The sequence below is a fragment of the Ursus arctos genome, unplaced genomic scaffold, assembly GCF_023065955.2.
Source record: "Ursus arctos isolate Adak ecotype North America unplaced genomic scaffold, UrsArc2.0 scaffold_8, whole genome shotgun sequence".
NCBI classification, from domain to species: Eukaryota; Metazoa; Chordata; class Mammalia; order Carnivora; family Ursidae; genus Ursus; species Ursus arctos.
Genome location: NW_026623100.1, coordinates 1633411 through 1639746, shown reverse-complemented (window position 1 = coordinate 1639746; position 6336 = coordinate 1633411). Strand labels below are relative to the sequence as shown.

Sequence of the window (6336 nt, the reverse complement as noted above, 5' to 3'; positions counted from 1 at the left end):
GATTCTTTCCCCCTAGAGTTTGGGGCTCTTTTCTCAGCACCTATAGCCTGTATCATTGAATAAGAGAGAAAACATTCATTGTCCAACAAATACTGGCATGATTTTCTGAAATAGAAACATGTCCTTGAGCCAATTTCTATTTTAGAAACTGCCAGTGACTCACTGGTAACCTTGCGCAAGGAAGACGTGACCTTTATTCCTTGCACAAGTTCCCAGGACTAGAACGAAGTTATAAGGAACATTGTTTGTGACAGGCTCTCCAGCATGCAGAGTGCATGTGAACACGCCTCGCCGCATGCCCACACTCTCAGAGACCTTTTGTTAGAGCGTCCAGGATGGCACAGGCATGAAGGGGCAGGATACAGAGCAGACCAGGCCTCCGATCCCCAGCTCCAACAAGGTGCGTGGTGCGGACTTGGGAAGCTCCTTAGCGTCTGTTCTCTACCCTGGCCTCCTCCACAAATAAGGATAGAACTCAGGGAGTCGTGGGGACCATATATGTTAGTGTACAGGAAGTGCACGTCACAGCACACGGAGCATGCTTAAAAAGGATCATCGTCAGTGTGATTGCTATTATTTTCTTCGCGGGTGTAGTAGGTAGGGTTATTGTTGCCAATATTATATCCTCTGTTTCCCACGTGCCTTTGAAGTTCCTCCTCTAGAGATGGAATGCGCTTCCTCACCCTTTGACTTTAGGTTTGACCACGTGACTTGCTTCGGCCAATGGTGTATGAATAGAGTGGCAGCTGGCGACCTCCAACCCAAGGCTTAAGAGGTATTACATGTTCCCACTTGTGCTCTTAAGCTTTGGCCATCATTCATGAGAGTGGCAAGTCCCAATCACCCCTCTGATCTGGGGAGGATGAGAGGCGTGTGGAGCAGAGCTGGGCCCAGCTCGCTTCTCAGAGCCAAAGCCAGCTGGTCACTTCACTGCTGGCCCGTTGTCGCCCAGACAATCTGAACATGTGTGAACGAGAATAAGTGAGAATATTAAACCAGTGGGTTTGGGGTGGCTCTTTATTTAGCATAGTTGTGGCGATCACGGGCACGTACAATGGGAAAGTTAATTAACTGTGCGTTAACTGTTGTGGAAAGGTTACGTGAAGAATGGCATGGAAGCTGAAGTGTGAAGGGTGGTTTAGAGGCAGATCTGGGAAGGAAATCTGCTCTCAGAATCTCACTGCAAAGCCTGGTTCATGAAGATCTGGCTGTTCCGACCTGCGGAGAGGCTGACTTTTTTCCCCCTCAACATGTATCTATATTGACCATAGTCTCTTTCCCTCTCTCTCAATCCCTCTCTTTTTAAAAGTCAACATAGAAAGGCTGTACTTTTGATTCACATCCAGGGGAAGCCCAGCCTTTCTCTGGTTGCCAAAGGCTCTTACTGAAGGACGGATGAGAATTCAGATTCTGGAGATGCTGTCTCTTCATCCATGCCCAGAATGTGTCGCTATTTTTCTAATGCTGTGGAGGCAGCTGAGTGATGTAACCCTTTTGGTGTAATCCTAAGGCTCCATGGAATCACTGGCTTGACATCTTAGCATGCTCCGTCCCTGCTGTCACCTTCTGAGGAAGAGAGAGAGAGAGAGCGAGCAAGCATGCATTCAGCAGGAGCAACAGACCCTGGAAATCCAGGACAGCAGTGGAATCTCGTCCTGCTGTCGTCTGGCCTGGCTTCTTCAACCTCCTGCCTCTCTCCTCAGGAACTCTTGGGCAGGCTTAAAGAAACCTTTGTATGAAGGAAGGCCTTTGAAATGTTACCTCACCCAGTTTGGTTAGAGTGACTTTTCTAGTTGCTTGTTTTTTCCATTCCATTCCTTTTCTTTTTTTTTTTTCTCTTTTCTTTTTTTTAAAAAGATTTTATTTATTTATTTGACAGAGAGAGACACAGCCAGTGAGAGAGGGAACACAAGCAGGGGGAGTGGGAGAGGAAGAAGCAGGCTCACAGTGGAGGAGCCTGATGTGGGGCTCGATCCCAGGACTCTGGGATCACGCCCTGAGCCAAAGGCAGATGCGTAACGACTGAGCCACCCAGGCGCCCCATTCCATTCCTTTTCTACAGTGATTTATTTATCAGGCAAAACTGGCACGTGAGGTCAATGGATATTTTGTAATGGAAATGTGATCCTTAGGTGCCCGATGCGCTCAGTCTTCCATGTGTTGTGGTGAACAAACTCAGAGGGCAGAGCCCACTCAGTCTGGAAGGGGGCAAGACACCTGTCTAAACCCACCCCTCGATAGGACTGACTGAGCATGGCATTCCCATTATTGGATGTGTACTGTCTTTGCCTTTAAGGTAATCACACTGAATTTTGCCTGAGGTGGTGGAAGTGGTAGCTGAGGTGAGGAGCATTCTAGTTAAAATGGTAAGGAGATATATTCCTGACTTCCAATCTCACAAATGCCTCATTAATTAAGCAAAGGTAATGATGCTTGTTGTTTAGAAAAGGGCATTTGCTCTAGTAACCATTTTCTTAAAATCAGACCACTGCCTTGGGATTAGAATCAACGAAAAGTCAGAATTGGGCAGATTAAGCCATCCTATTAATTATAACTTAAAGTGAAATGTTGTCATGTATAAATGTAACATGAAGCTTTCTATTACAGGGATAAATAACTATTCTTATTATCCTAATAATTAGCTTCTCTCCGCAGGTAGAAAGCAACTTTCACTGGCAGACCCAGGAATGGAGATTCTCAAAGCAGAATAGAAGGAACCAGGAGGAATCAGGAGGAAAACTGCAAAATTACCTCCGTGAGGCCTTCCCGGCCCAGAACAGCCTGCCACCTGCTAACCGGACTCCCACAGGCACTGTGGCCCCTAATCGAGAGTGGTCTTCTTCCAACACAAACAGACTCATGTCATCCTTCTATCCCCACCCAACTTCCTGAAGCCCGCTGGTGCCCTGGGAGCCAATTGTGCCCTCTACCTCTGAAGTCCAGCGAGATCTGGCCCCTTACGACGCACCATTACACCATTACTATGCGCCGTTCTCCCATTCCAGCCATAGCCTCCAGCCGTCCTCCCACCTACCAGGGGCATTCCTTTCCTTCTGTCTTCACTGCGCCTCTCCACTCTTCAATTATTAACTGCAACTAATCCCTTTAGGCACTGGCTCAGCTATGACATTACTTCCTTAGAGAACTATCCCAGACCCTCCAGTCAAGCTCCCCTGTTACGAGCGTGGACGCCACTTAACCACACACAGAGCACACATTGGCTTATTGGATTAAGTTTCCCTCTCAATACACTCTGTAACTATCTATAAGGATAGCAGGCTTTTGCTCACCATTGACTGGGACCCTAGCACTGGAATGGTATTGACACCTAGCATATCTTCAGTATCTATTGAGCAGATGGAAAGGGAACTTAGTTTAAAATGCACTTAGAACATGTGATTGTTGTCACAGAAGCGTATATTCCAGCTCAGACCCTTGCTCAGGGAAAGGACATGGCATCCGGGTTATCTTGGAAGGGACTCTGCGGTCAGACCGGCCATAGCTCAGTTTGGTTCAGCAGTTTGATGTGCGAGTTTGATTTTTGGCTCACTGGTTTTTGCCAATATGAAATTTCTAGTTAGGTTCATACTGACTTAAAAAGAATCAACCTTTCCACTCATTTATCTACCCGTCCATCTCCCTCTTACCTGCCTGGTGAATAAACTGAATGCATCTGGCTTATTCAGTCCACATGAGAATCAAAGTCTGGGGTTCTGTGTTTTGTTACTGAGCTCGATCCCTGTCCAAGTGGTTCTTTATCATCAACATAGCTCTGAAATCATCTCAATCAGCACAGACCATGTCCATCTCCAGCGACAGAGCTCCAGGGTCACCTGCTGTAAGGGAGCAGTTCCAGAGCGCAGGGAAGACAGGTGGTGAAGAAACAAAAGTGGGTCATTTGGGGGCTGTGCGTTCAATGGAGCAGCGTTGTTTGAACAGGGAACCGTTTGGGACATGTTTTTACACTACTTTTCTTGTGATTTGTTCATTTTCTTTCATGACTTCCTTTCGGTGAATACTGGGAAGGGGCTTCTGAAGGGAGGCAGGACGTGCTAGGAAGATGTGGGAGCAATTGGAACACCATTTGCAAAACAACAAAGGCAGCCCTAGGCAGTGAGCACAGGCAGAGTAAACAGCACCGGTGCTGCCAGCACACTGTTCAAAGCTTGGCCATTCAGGGGATCATCGGAGACAAGCCACCACAAGAAGCCTGTAATCACCTTTCCCCCAGTTTATGAAACAGGCAGAGATCAAACGAAGGAGGTTGGGGTTAGTGTTCCCGATAACAGCCTCGCATTTGAACAGCCTGCAGGAGAGGAGGTCAGCCGAGGGTTCCAGAGGTTAGGGCTATTTTTAGTGAGAGCAAAGAAGAAAAACCCGCAGAGTTGTAGATTCCAGGGTGAACGACACAGTTGTTCAGTGAATTCTGCTACAGATGCCCAAAGAGCATATCACCACTGAGCAGCTGCCCTGGACCCGGCCAGGGAGAAGCCCAACGATGACACTGACTGCCATCTATCCGTGGGAGTGGGTACATCGAGAAACCACCAGCAGGCAATCAGGGAGCCTGGCGGAGACAAACCCAGGTTTTCTTGACCAGGGACTATGGTTAATACCCACAATAGGGAGCGTTTTTGGTTTTAACAGTTAAAGTATTATCAAAAAACTATAGTCTGCAGGAAGCAATTCACAAAGGGCAAGTCTGGGCATTGAGAGGGTAGGTTGTTTGTTGGGGGGATGTGGTGGCAGAAATGTTAAGTGAGAGTCCTGAAGACCCCGATGGTCAAGGTGGGAGAAGCCACAGGGGGCGTCAGCCCCAGCCCGTCTCCCAATCTCAGAAGGGCACCAATAAAGCCAAGTGGGCCACGCTTCCTGCCTCTGAAAGCAGGAAGCCCTTCAAACCATGTCAAATCCTTTTTCCGGCAAAAGGGACAAAGCTGGGAAGTAGTGGAGAGGGATCTGTGGCAGAGGCACGGAGTGCTGGAGACGACAGTCTAGGGAGCTGCATGGGCCGTGTATGGATGGGGGCAACTGGGTGAGTGCTAATCAAGCAGTAAGCTACAGTGCTGGCTGTCTTCGTGTGAGAAACGATGGCAAAGAAGGGCTCTGCCTAGCGGATGCAGAATCCTGGCATCGGGCAGAGGTTTATGGGCCTAAGGACGTCGAGGAGAAGACGCATGGAAGAAGAGGCATCAGGAGAGTGTTAGGGATGGAGGAAGAGAAAGCTGCAGTAAGGACAGCTGGCCTCTCCAGCAGCTTCTCTTTATCAGCAACGGCCCAGGCACCACGGGCTTGTGAGCAAAGGACCTGGGAGCCTTTCCCTCACTGCTGGGCGGCAGGGCAGCACCCTGAGGTTCAGTAAACTAGGGATTGCAGAAGCAGCCACGTGGGTGTTTGGAAATCCAAACGAAGTCGCTTTAAAGACAATTTCACCTTCCTAATGAGAAGCGGCTCTGTAAGGACATGACTTTCACCTCTCCGGGGATTGAGAATTGCTCTGGATGTCGAAACGGACCCTGGGGCCAAGCAGGAGTTTGCCTCCGGATCGACCATGGCATGTGGCTCTTACACAAGCATCCGATTGGCCTGCACAGAGGCTTGAAGTTTCGAAAGCTTTCTGGAAACAGTGGCACAGCGCTGTGGGCCCCAGCTTGCCCGTTGTGTCAGGCATGGATTGGCACCATGCTCCAGGTCAGGAGGCCAGCACTCCAGAGACTGCTGCTGCGGACACTGCCAGGCTCCAGCCGCTCCGCACCCCTTCCCCTCCACCCCTCTCCCTTCGACCTTGCTGCAGGGGATGTGGAAGGGGACCAGAGCTCAGCTGCAGCATACTGAGGTGACCCTGATAGCTCCAGGTTGCCTCTGGGGATCAGCAACACAAGGGTCAGAAGTGAATTTTCAGAGGCGCCTGGGTGGCGCAGTCGTTAAGCATCTGCCTTCGGCTCAGGGCGTGATCCCAGAGTCCTGGGATCGAGCCCCACGTCAGGCTCCTCTGCTGGGAGCCTGCTTCTTCCTCTCCCACTCCCCCTGCTTGTGTTCCCTCTCTCGCTGGCTCTCTCTCTCTCTGTCAAATAAATAAATAAAATCTTTAAAAAAAAAAAAAGAAGTGAATTTTCAGTTCTGCTTGTTTCCTTTTCCCAAACTAAACACCAGAATACTGGGCAAATTCCGCTCCTCCCCACCCCTGCTTTTACGGACCCACTTTTTGTTTGTCAGGAATGAATCAACGGTTTAAAACAGAGGTGTGTGCTGTGCACCACCTTGTCCGTGAGCCTTCTCCGAGGTAAAGCAGTGATCACACTGGGGCTCAGACAGCCCGTGTCCACACTGTCCATT

The 6336-nt window shown here is 49.3% G+C and overlaps 1 long non-coding RNA gene across 1 annotated transcript; it reads left to right on the top strand.

Moving 5' to 3' along the window:
* Window positions 1-219: 219 nt before the first annotated feature.
* On the top strand, window positions 220-6103 carry LOC130543165 (uncharacterized). The gene is made up of 2 exons (XR_008958298.1): window positions 220-400; window positions 2656-6103. It is a non-coding gene; the product is annotated as an uncharacterized LOC130543165 (long non-coding RNA).
* The last annotated feature ends 233 nt before the right edge of the window (window positions 6104-6336 follow it).